At 38.5% G+C, this 10857-nt stretch overlaps 1 long non-coding RNA gene across 1 annotated transcript in view; it reads left to right on the forward strand.

Annotated features, from left to right (window-relative positions):
• The first annotated feature begins 1869 nt into the window (after positions 1-1869).
• LOC106946170 (uncharacterized) overlaps positions 1870-10857 on the forward strand; it is a 176446-nt gene continuing 167458 nt past the window's right edge. The window contains exons 1-2 of the long non-coding RNA XR_001424712.1: positions 1870-2001; positions 7309-7472. This is a non-coding gene — a long non-coding RNA (uncharacterized LOC106946170). The remainder of the gene's footprint in view (positions 2002-7308; positions 7473-10857) is intronic.

Raw genomic sequence — 10857 nt, forward strand, 5'->3', positions numbered from 1 at the left:
ATTTTGAAGGGCCACTAAAAAGGGATTTGTTTTTGAGGAGGAAGGTTTTCCCCCCACCCCCCCCCCCCCCCCCCTCCGTGTCGTCTCATTTCACTTTGGTCTCCTGCTGCTGGTGTTGTCCTCAGATCTGCCTCTTGCTGGTTTTAAGGTTTGTGTCATGACTTATATTTTTTCCCTGTCAGCTTACATGTGCACTCTCATATACATATGTAAGAAGGAAAAAAAAAAAAAGGGCATGTACTCCCAAACACGTGCACCGTCTATGCAAAGCAGTTATCTGAACCAATTGAGACACAAGCAAAGTAAACAGGAGCAGGCAACTGACATAGTCACGAGGGAGCAAAGGCATAACAGGCCAAAAACAATTAAGAGCAGGGAGGAGACGGGCCTGCTAGTGAGGGACATTTACATTATTGAAAAAGACTTTGAGGGGGAGCGATGGAAGCTGCATGCCCAGAAAACACACAGGCCGCCTGCTTCACTGATGGACAAGCCAAATAATGATTTCTCCTCTGTCTCTCTCCCCCCCCCCCCCCCCCACAACCCACCCAGTCTCTGTTTGTAAGTCTTCTGCCTCAATTCTGTCTCACTCCCTATTTTCTCTTCTGTTGTCTAATTATTGTGCCATCCACTGTCATCCAAATCTCAGTGTAATTGTTACAAATGGCATATTCCAGAAGATTCATGCATAATTATGCCCGAATGCTAAGAGCTGCAGGTTGGCTGTGCTGTGGTTCTTTATTTCATGCAAGCAGAAGCACACCAACAGTGTTGTAAATAAGGATTAGCCTGATCAAGTTTAGTTTGCTGGCCACACCCAGTGCTCATCAGAAACAGATCTGTAAAATCAAGCAGTCACCTAAGCAGAACCTGTGCGACAGGTCTACAACTGAAAACAAGAGAAATAAAGTTAATATTATGCCTGATGGTCTAAAAAGGGTTACAAAGCTACATTTAAGGCTCATCACAGTGAGAGCCATTATCCACAGAAGACATTAGCAATACTCTATACTGACACTTCAGTGATGTGATATACATGGTTATAGTGAGGCCAGTTTGCAGTGATGGTAAATTTTATCCAATTAAATTTTGATTTACAATGGCATAAATCAAAATGAAGAACTGACCAACTTTTAATTTTATTGAGGTTATTCTATGAGCTTAATTTATCTGAGTGTAAAGTCTGGCTAGTCCTTTGAAGAGGCATGCAGCAGAAGACATCCAACAATTGACCTCTCAGCACCCCTCTGAAAATTCAAGATTAAGCTTTTGTGACAGCAGATAAGAAATGAAAGGGTCACTGCTGTATCTTCAGGGTCAAGTGGGTAAAGAAAGAACCTCTTATTAAGCTACCTGTGGGTCTTGATTGATTGTAGTATATATATGTCATATTCACATGGCTATATAGACTTTACCGGTGTCACCAGGGGTCACACATGACCATGTTGGTATAAGATACTCGACCTGTGGATGTGCAAGAATGATCGTTCAGGCTTTAAGCACCGCTTCTTGCGATGTGCTCTACTTCCGCATGTGGGCGGAGTCAGCGTCATGTAATTTGACTGACAGTGCTAGGATGCGCCTCCTGGCTTTGGTCGTTTTCGACCAGCAACGATGCGGTGGGGTAGCTTTTCACAGGTTATCTGTCTCACATGCACTGCCACGACATGGTGACAGTTTTGACAAATATGTAAAATAAATAAATAAATAATTTTTATTTATAATAGTGGCATGCTGCAGCTGGACTGGTTTTGTTGAGGAAACTATGCGTGGTGTATCTGTGTTGTTTTGGTACTCAAATGTCCTGAAGCAGTGAATGCACCATCTGGAAAGGCGTAGTGCCGTGATTGGGTTGATGAGCTCCACCTGTGCAGTTGTGTCTGTGCTAACAGACCGTAGAGAACTGAAAAGAATGAACATGGATATATATTACATTTAAAGACATTGGTTACGAAATGGGATGTTCGCTTTTTGGAGATGATTTCACTGTATGGAAGAGAGGTAAAATTTATGACTTTTAATGTGAAGAAAATGCAATAAGATATTTTTAAAGAAGTGAGAAACGTATGATAGAGTGTTGGGCTATGCCAACGAAAAACGTAAGTGGAGTAATATTACGAGAATAAAGTCATAATATTAGAATTGTAAAGTCGACATAATACGAGAATTAAGTAGTGAAACCATTAAAAACTATTTGTTTAGGTTCAAGTTGTGTATCATTGACTTTAAAACAAACATGCAGATAGTAGGCCTGATATTTTGTTGGGAATGTATACTTTAATACAAAACATGGGTTTAACAGTAATATTTGTGTGGGTATCAGCACATTTTGAAGTAACACAACTGTAGATGACAGTTGTGTCATTTATGACTGTGTCATCAGTTGTAGATGACACAAATAAAGACGGTGAAAAAAAATCCCATAAGGTTCATAGCAAAAACAAGCAAATCTGAAGGAAAGAATGTCATTAAACAAAACCTGATGAAAGAAATTAAAGGAAAATGGGTTTTATAAAATCCAAAAAGTGGTAGGTGAAATAAGAACTGGGAGAAGAAATTGGAAGAAGGAAAAATTTATAAGAATATTGGACATATGGAACTTAATTATGCATGTTTTAAAATACAAAAGCGTAATACAGGGAAATGTGATCTTTGTGGAATGGATGAAACCATAGAACATGTTTTATTGGAATATCTGAAATATGAAGAAGAGAATTTGAAGAAAACGAGAGTTTAATATGATGGGTACACTGAAAAAAAAACTTTGTAAGTAAACGTAACATAACATAAAATTGTTTTATCCAAATAACATAAAAACAATGTCCATTGTTTGTGATTGGGTAATGTTCCTGCATGTAATTTACAAACTTTAATGATTTGGAGTTACAGCAAAGCAGGATTTACTGATATATCAAACTGTTACTCTAAGGCCCAATTTATATGTTTTGCAAGTGTCTCTACTCCAGTATATGTGATTTAAATGGTTGTATTTTGTCCCATAGCCATTAAGTGCTGCAAAAGCCTGTAAATCAGTCTTAGAAAAAAGTCTGGTGCGTGACAGCAGGGATATACCTAAAACATGCTGCACAGTAGACTTGGGTCGAGAACAAAATTATGTGAAAGTGATTTCTTTTGTTTAAATAAAGAGTATCCATTTTTCACTCTCTGGCCCTGTAAGCTAAAAGTATCACAAATTGATAAACTGGAGCTTAGTTTGAATGCAGGGTGGTGATGACCTTTCAGTCGGGAGATTCTGATGGCTGTGGCTTTGGTTTATGTCTCCCTGTTTAACTGCCTGCTGAAATAAAACAACGGCTAGAATAGCGGTAGTTCATGGCTAGCAGCGAGTGCAAGGACAGAGACAAGGACAGCAGCTGTTTTAAAAAAATATTGCATCAGTTTAAATGGACAATTTTCCTAATGTTGGGATACCTGAATTAATTGATTTAATTCAGCAATTTTAAAAAATATATACATTGAGTTGTAGATGATTTTAAATTGGACTAAAATTATACTATTAATAACACAATTTTAAAAATGATTCTATACGTATTGGTTCGCTTGTGTAGATGTATTTTCTTATGGCTGCTAAAACTGAAAATCATATATGCATATATTCATTTCTTACGCATAAATGATATATATCAACTGAGTGTGCTAATGAATCACAATGACATTTATTACAGAAATATTATGGCTATTCTATTGGCAGTCAAATAAAATAAGTATGTATTCAATCATATTTGTAGAAAGTTGAGTGGAAGAAAAAACGTAAAACTTTATCTTTAAGAAGATTATGAAGCAAAGTACAATAGTAGGTTGGGGCTCATTTTGAAAAAGTTACTGCATCAACGCAGCATGTTATTGAGATGATTAGCCTGTTGCTATGATGTGTGCAGGAAGTCAAATTTGCTTATTAGAAGCATATTGGATCATGTAAACATCAGACTGGACCACAAGCAACTTGGATTCTGTGCCTCTCCACTCTTCCTTCAGTTGGTAAATGGTCCAGTCAAAACATTTCTTTCTCACAATCCATACATTTTTTCCCTTTTGCCTAAGTAAGGAGATTCTGATATTTTTGATGCTGGAGTGGCTCAACAAAAGAAGTCAAACGGTTGTGGCTCATGTCCTGGATATGTGTGTGTGATGGCTCTTGACACTGTGTTGTAACTCTTCCCAAACTCTCAGGCCAAACCTCTCAATTCTTCAGTCTTTCTGCAGTATACCGTATTCTCCTAAACTTTATTTCTGCCACTCAGTTCTTCCACTCCTTCCATTTATGTCTTTAGGTTCCACACTGTGAGCAGCCAGCTTGTATAGCGTTGACCTTTTTGTAGTTTATCTTCCTTGTGGAGGGCTTCAGTGACTTGACAACTTCCAAACCAGCATTTTTACCCAAAATTGTGTAAGGCATAACTTCACTAAACTTGCAAAGTTTTTTCTGTTATATTCAAGTATATGTTTTGGGGAAGCATATGTTTTTATTTTGACTTGTTGTAAAGCATAATAATCCAAATTACCACTTGAAACACATTTAAAGAGGTAATTTTCTATCTGCATTTATTCTGTAGGTTCAACTTTTTAAATTTAATACAATCTTTTTGTCACAAATGTATCTGTATAGCTTAGGCTAGACTAGGTTATATTGATATACTTTTTCCTATTCATAGGTTTTGATCCAGTGCTCTGTTTGACCACTGGATGACAATAACATTTTATTAACATATGCTATGGATCTGATTTTTTTTTTCCATATATTTTTCTTCTATCCATGTGATCAGTCGATTTCTGATGTTACATGCCTGTAGTTTTTCCGTTTGCCCCTGATAAATGCACCCGATCCTCTTGCAAGCAGAATTGGTTGCATACATTTTAAGGCAATATGCTGCTGTTTTTGCGCATCTGTTTTGCTGTTCTTTTATTTTCCTTTTGCATGCAGTTGAAGTTTTTAAGGATGGCCTATGCGGTCTGTAATAAGCTCCCAGCCCACAATGATAATTCCCATAAAACACAATCCCGTGCACATCTGATTCAGACACTCCCTCTACTCTCTTGTTTCTGGGGAGTGGCTCGCTTAAATATCACCTTGAGTCTTGCCATTTCCCAACCTCATTTACTTTATTACAGCAAATGTCTGCCACAAAGCGAGGGAGGGAAACAAATAAGAAAAGTAGGAGAGTGTGGGGCGGCGTATTGTGCTTCCACACATTCAGAAAATGACGTGTTTGCATGTGCAGACCACAGTAATCAGTCTCGAGGGGTACCCCTGCACTAACATGGGAAGAAAGAGAGATTAATAGAAGGAGGAGAGCATTTGTCTGTTTGGATAAATGCACAAGGCTGGTAGATGTGGCTGTAGGCTTTTGGGGAGGGGTAGAATGAGGGTGGTCTGTTGCCATCAGCAGCACAAGCCAGAAGGAAATGACATGCTTACCACAGAAGTGGAAGAATGACCCAAACTTCCTTGCAGTCTCTCCTCTCAAGTCATCCTTCATTCATTCATTGCTCTCTTGCTCGTAGAGTCTTGCATCTATATTTTCCCCTCTACTTGTTCTGTGTTTATCCCCTCACACCACTGTTTTCTCTGCAATGCTGTAAAATAGTTTGTATTCTCCCAGTAGACTTTTGTGGTTTGACTTTTTCCTACCATTTAAAAAAAACAATCACCCCTAAAACATATTTTGTTGTGCCTCACTTGATGTTATCAAGTGGTCCACTCTCCTTTATAAGTTTTAATTTTAAATCTGGACTTTGATTAGGCCACTCCAAAACTTTCAATATCAGTTTTGAGTCCCTTTATTCAAATTTTGTGGGGGTCAGACAGTATCCTAAGTGCACTTAAATTTGGGGTACTTAGGATATTATGGGCAAAAATGGAACGCTGAAAATTGTACTTGGAGATTCAACTTCATGTTGTCAGAAAATCTATTTAGTGGATTTTGCCATGTAAAGTTGAACCAAAATTGTATGGCAATTACTTTTGGTAAATAGTTTGAGACATTTTTTCTAAAGGGGACCATATTTAACTTTAATAGTTTTTTTCCCCCTGGAATGAAACGCTACTTCATAACTCTGGAAACAAACATGCCAGAGATGAAGGCTCCACTCCCTCCACTTCAGATGGCTGTAATGATTGCTTTTTCACCTCCATTGTTAGGGCAGCTAATACACAAAAAACAGGTGAAGAATGGACAGAAAAGGACACAAAGCTGCTGTATGGCTTCTTTTCTTAGTCTGCCAACTTTCATCTTCAGAGGAAAGACACAATGGAGCTGTTTTGACAAGGATGAAGGTACAAAAACCATTTTTTTTCCCTCACAATGCCGCCCAGTCATTATAATGTCCTGACTCATTGCTTGGCGTTCTGCCACACACGCTCACACCGGACGTGGCCCTGTGTAAATTATAGCTTGACTGGTAGAAATCAAATGCAAATTGCATACACAAACAGAAGGAAACCGAGTGGATGTTAATGATATGACAGTCAAATGTGTTTTGAAATGTCGTCGGGCAAATACCAATTAAAGGGCAAAATGGAGCAACAATATGGAGAGCTTTTTGTGTACAAATGGTGCTGACAGTATACTTTGTACTGACATACGTCTTCCTTGATGTTTTCAATGGGGAAATTGTGCAAATGCTTAAGGCTACAGCAAAGCATTCTCTTGTTCCATACACTAAAAAGTTTATTTCTTTTGCAATATTTTACTGATTTGAACTCCAACACAAACTCGGCATGTGACATATGCAGCACACAAACATCAAATTTGACTTTTCATACACCATAACTGTTTTTGTCAATGCCCCTTTAAAATATATACGCTTACTTGGAAGAAAAGCACATTCAGTCAAACTTTAAATTCTGTTTACATAAGTCATACAAACACTGGTTATGTTTCTATAAAGTCATTGTGGCCTTCCTACTTTGATGCATACAAAAATATGCAGTATTGCACACATCTACTTCTCTCTCTATGCAGTTTCATTAATCTGGTTTGGAAAATGTAACATAGCTCGTTTACATTACTCCAAATCTGTATCTGATTGGCTAATCAGTCCTCTTTATGTTTTCTTCCACAATAGTGTCCTCTTCCCAGAAGATGAAATGTGTTTTGACTCAACCCATCAAGACTTGCCTAACCACTTAATGGTCGCAGCTGATCTTCCTCGTAGCAATACATGTTTTTTCCTCATTTGTGTGCGGAATTGTGAAAGATTTCAATTTTTTGCAACATTGACGCACATGTCCATTGTCACTTGGCAACTTAAACAGCATTTTTTCTTTGTGTCAAACTTTTTCCAAAGTGAGGAACCAGCAAGATATCCAACCATCTGGGCCAGAACCAGCAGCTCCCAGTGAACTCCAGGGAGACCAAAAGTCACTCTTCCTGCAGTAAAGACACAGCGGTGGGGTTCATGGGGAGAAGGCACAGTTGATTCTACTGAATACACCACCCACCGAACCCAAGGTAAGCCACTTGGCAGCTCTACCTCTGATTGATCTTCCGTTAAATGCTGATGGATCAGGAGTGGTTCAGTGATTAAATCATAAGTACAAAGTTTGATTGAATTAGTTACGTGCTGAATGCAGAGAGATCCATATATTTAGAATCTGTGGAAACTGAATCCTTAGACTGAATTTGGGTATATGAAACTGAATCCTTGTTAACAGACTAATTCTGATTTGATTTGCACTCTGGAGTGAGACTTTTCACGTTCTAAACTGTACTGCATGCAAATAGGAGCTCCTCTAATCCTTGGAGAGATAAGCATAATACAAATGCCCCTTTTCCACCGGTATAGCTCTACTCAACTAGCTTTGCGAGCATTTCCACCGGCTTCTTTTGAGGCTGGCCCTGCTTTTTATTTCCCTGCTTCAGAGTAGAGCCAGCCGGGCCAGCTCTGCTTTCGTGGGTGATGCAAGCTTCACACCTGTTAACTGATTAGGTGTGGTCAAACGTAAGAACAAAAAGACAAGGAAAAACAAAGGCGCAACGTTTCAAACTCGCTGCAACATGCAAGTGATGGAAGCTACAAGTAAGCGGAGAACAAAGATGCCGGCTTTTCTTTGCATCAGATTTCAATATTCACTGGCAGCTCAATGGAGCAGTGAGGGGTGAGTTGTTTTTGTCAACGTAGCTGAGAGAATGGAAAGCCTCGTTAGCCACTTTGGAGCCGACGGAGCCCCACGGTGAACCCCGACTCAGATGCAGCTAACGCCGCTGCCAGGTGAGCAGTTTGCAGATATATCTGTCTGTTTTTTTTACTAAATTTAAGGTTGCCTACACACAATCATGGAAGACATTTGAAACACAAAGTCTGCTGTATTGTATTGCTCAAACACAACATGCGCATTTTCTGAAGATTGCACATTCCTGTTATAAATAACTGTCAATATTGTACAGCATGTTGCCTTAATTTGTTTTTTATGTTTTATCTTTGCGTGAATCTACGTGCTTCGATTGTTTCTCATTTTGCTGTTGCACCAGAGTTTCCACTGTTGTGAGATAATAAAACATGTTGTATGATATTCTGTTGTTGTAAAATGGCTATATTTCAGTTCTCTAATTAAATGGATATGAACTATTAATTGTACAAGACTTAAAAATGAACAATAAACCTGCAGAAACAAGAGTGGTATTTTATCCACGGCTGTCTGTCTGCATAGGTCTAAAACTTAAAAGTAATTATGTTTTGTCTTTAATTTACACAACTATTCCAGTTATTTATAATTGTGTATGTAAAGATGGTAAAAAAAAAGTGTTTGTATATATAGTAACCTGTCTATCTTAAACAATTCCTTCTGTGGATGGAATTACATTAGTAACTCATTTCATTGACACTTACCTTTATTGGTAATCTACAATGTTATCCAAAAGTGAATACATTGCCGTGTTTAGTTTCTACTCTGTACAACATCATTCTATCCAATATAAAACAATAGCTCAGCTTTCTCTTCTTCTTTTGTCTCAGAAAAACAACAACTCGCGTTAGGTCGTATAGTAACAGCATTTGGCGCCTGTAGGTAGGGCGCTATACCCCCCCACCACCAGGAGGCATCACCCTGCTACAAACCGAGCTGGTCGTGGAAATGCGTTCACTCTGAAGTTGAGCTGAGCTGGTGGAAAAGGGGCAACACAGAACCTAAATGATATGCTAACCACTGGGTTTTATCCATTGAGCTCTATTTCTCAGAATGCATTTCATCCTGGCCAATTAGCAAACAGAAGAAGTTGTGAACAATGTCGATTTTCTGTGCCAATATTCAGTTGTAGTCTGCCTATGGTTGTACTTCGGTAACGCAGCGGAGGAAATGAAGGAAGCCTTTCGGTCTGACCGTGTTGGCCATGCTTCCAAATATTGATCAATTAAAATCAGAGCAACAGGATTGTTTAAGAAACTGTATTGCTGTCAAACCAGATGATGTAAACTGTGGGTGCCAGTAAAGTTTGTGCTCTGATATAAAGAAGCCAGCAGTTTGTACACATCTTAGGTTTTCAGGTAGTTGAGTCCAAAGTTTGTCGAAGCGTTTGGGGAAGTATGCAGATATATCAATATGACCATTTGAAATTAAATGGTCATAATACTATGGCTAATTTTTTTGCTGTTAAATCATAAATGCTCCTTTATATCAATATTTCTAAGCTCACAGTATTTCTGTGCAGTCGTTGCTTATCCTGCCAGTTGGCCTAGATAAGTACAGAAGATGTTGAGGCTCCAGGAGAGCTGAAACTATAGTGCTATATTAGTGCTGCTTTCACTCACTCAGATGAGGAAACACTGAAAGTGATTAAGCTCCGTGTGGATATGTGTGCTTGCTAGGATATGACCGTGTGTGCCTTTTGGGAGCCTGAAGTGGAGCCTTAAATTATACATACGCTCTCATTCCATTACCAGTGGCAACTACTAAAGGCTTCCCAGAATTTCCATTACCAAAATGAAGCAGTACACTCTCGCTTACAATACAACTCTCTCTCACACACACTCACGTGTATATAAAACTAAAAGTGCAAATTCTTAAGCAGGACAGTGAGTTTGAGCTTTCACTCATTCAGTTACATTAAACTGTACCAATTTGGAGAGGGCATCGGATAACAATGATCATTTTTGCAAACAGAAGTCAATCTGTGACCAAGCAACTGCCAACGCTGTTGAAATCTGGATGGGTGAAATGAATTAATAATTTTTTGCCCACCCCGTAACGGCCACTAGTGAGACGCCATTGGGACTGGTATCTAATCCACCTCTGTTGTGGAACTGCTCAATGCCCTCCAGCAGTGGGCTTGTCTTCCACTGGGCAGCAACCAGTGATGAATAGTTTAGCATAAAAGAGTACAGTCAAAAATTCATGTTGAGCAGAGTGGAAAAGTCTGGGATTTTACTTGGCGTTTTCAGTGTTGGGAAGGGAAAAGAATAATAAAAGAGGAAATTGGTGAGGATAAAATGTTGGAAAAATGTGTTAACATATTTTAGTTTTTTTATCCCGTTGTCTCCCTTTTATCCAACCTTTTGTAAGTTGTTCATAAAAATTCTGTCATTTTAACTATGAATATGTCCATTTTCTGTTCAACTTTTCAAACACCCATCCAATTATCCTTTGTTCATTTGCTGCGATTTCCATCAAGTTGTCCTTATAGTTTTTTTTCTCGTTCATCTATTTGCCCTTACATCTTTTTGTCCATCAGGTCTTTAACCCATCTATAGCTGTCCACAGGTTGTTTTTTTTTTCTTTCCGTCATTCATGAACTTGGTTCTGTTGTCATCCTTTCTCTGTCAGTCATTCATCTTTTTGTTTTGGTTTCTCAGTTTTCATATATAAATGTCTACTTCTGTAGCAGACATTTATATAATTAA

The sequence above is a fragment of the Poecilia latipinna genome, unplaced genomic scaffold (genome assembly GCF_001443285.1).
Source record: "Poecilia latipinna isolate Pla-1442-1.1 unplaced genomic scaffold, P_latipinna-1.0 Scaffold179, whole genome shotgun sequence".
NCBI classification, from domain to species: domain Eukaryota; kingdom Metazoa; phylum Chordata; class Actinopteri; order Cyprinodontiformes; family Poeciliidae; genus Poecilia; species Poecilia latipinna.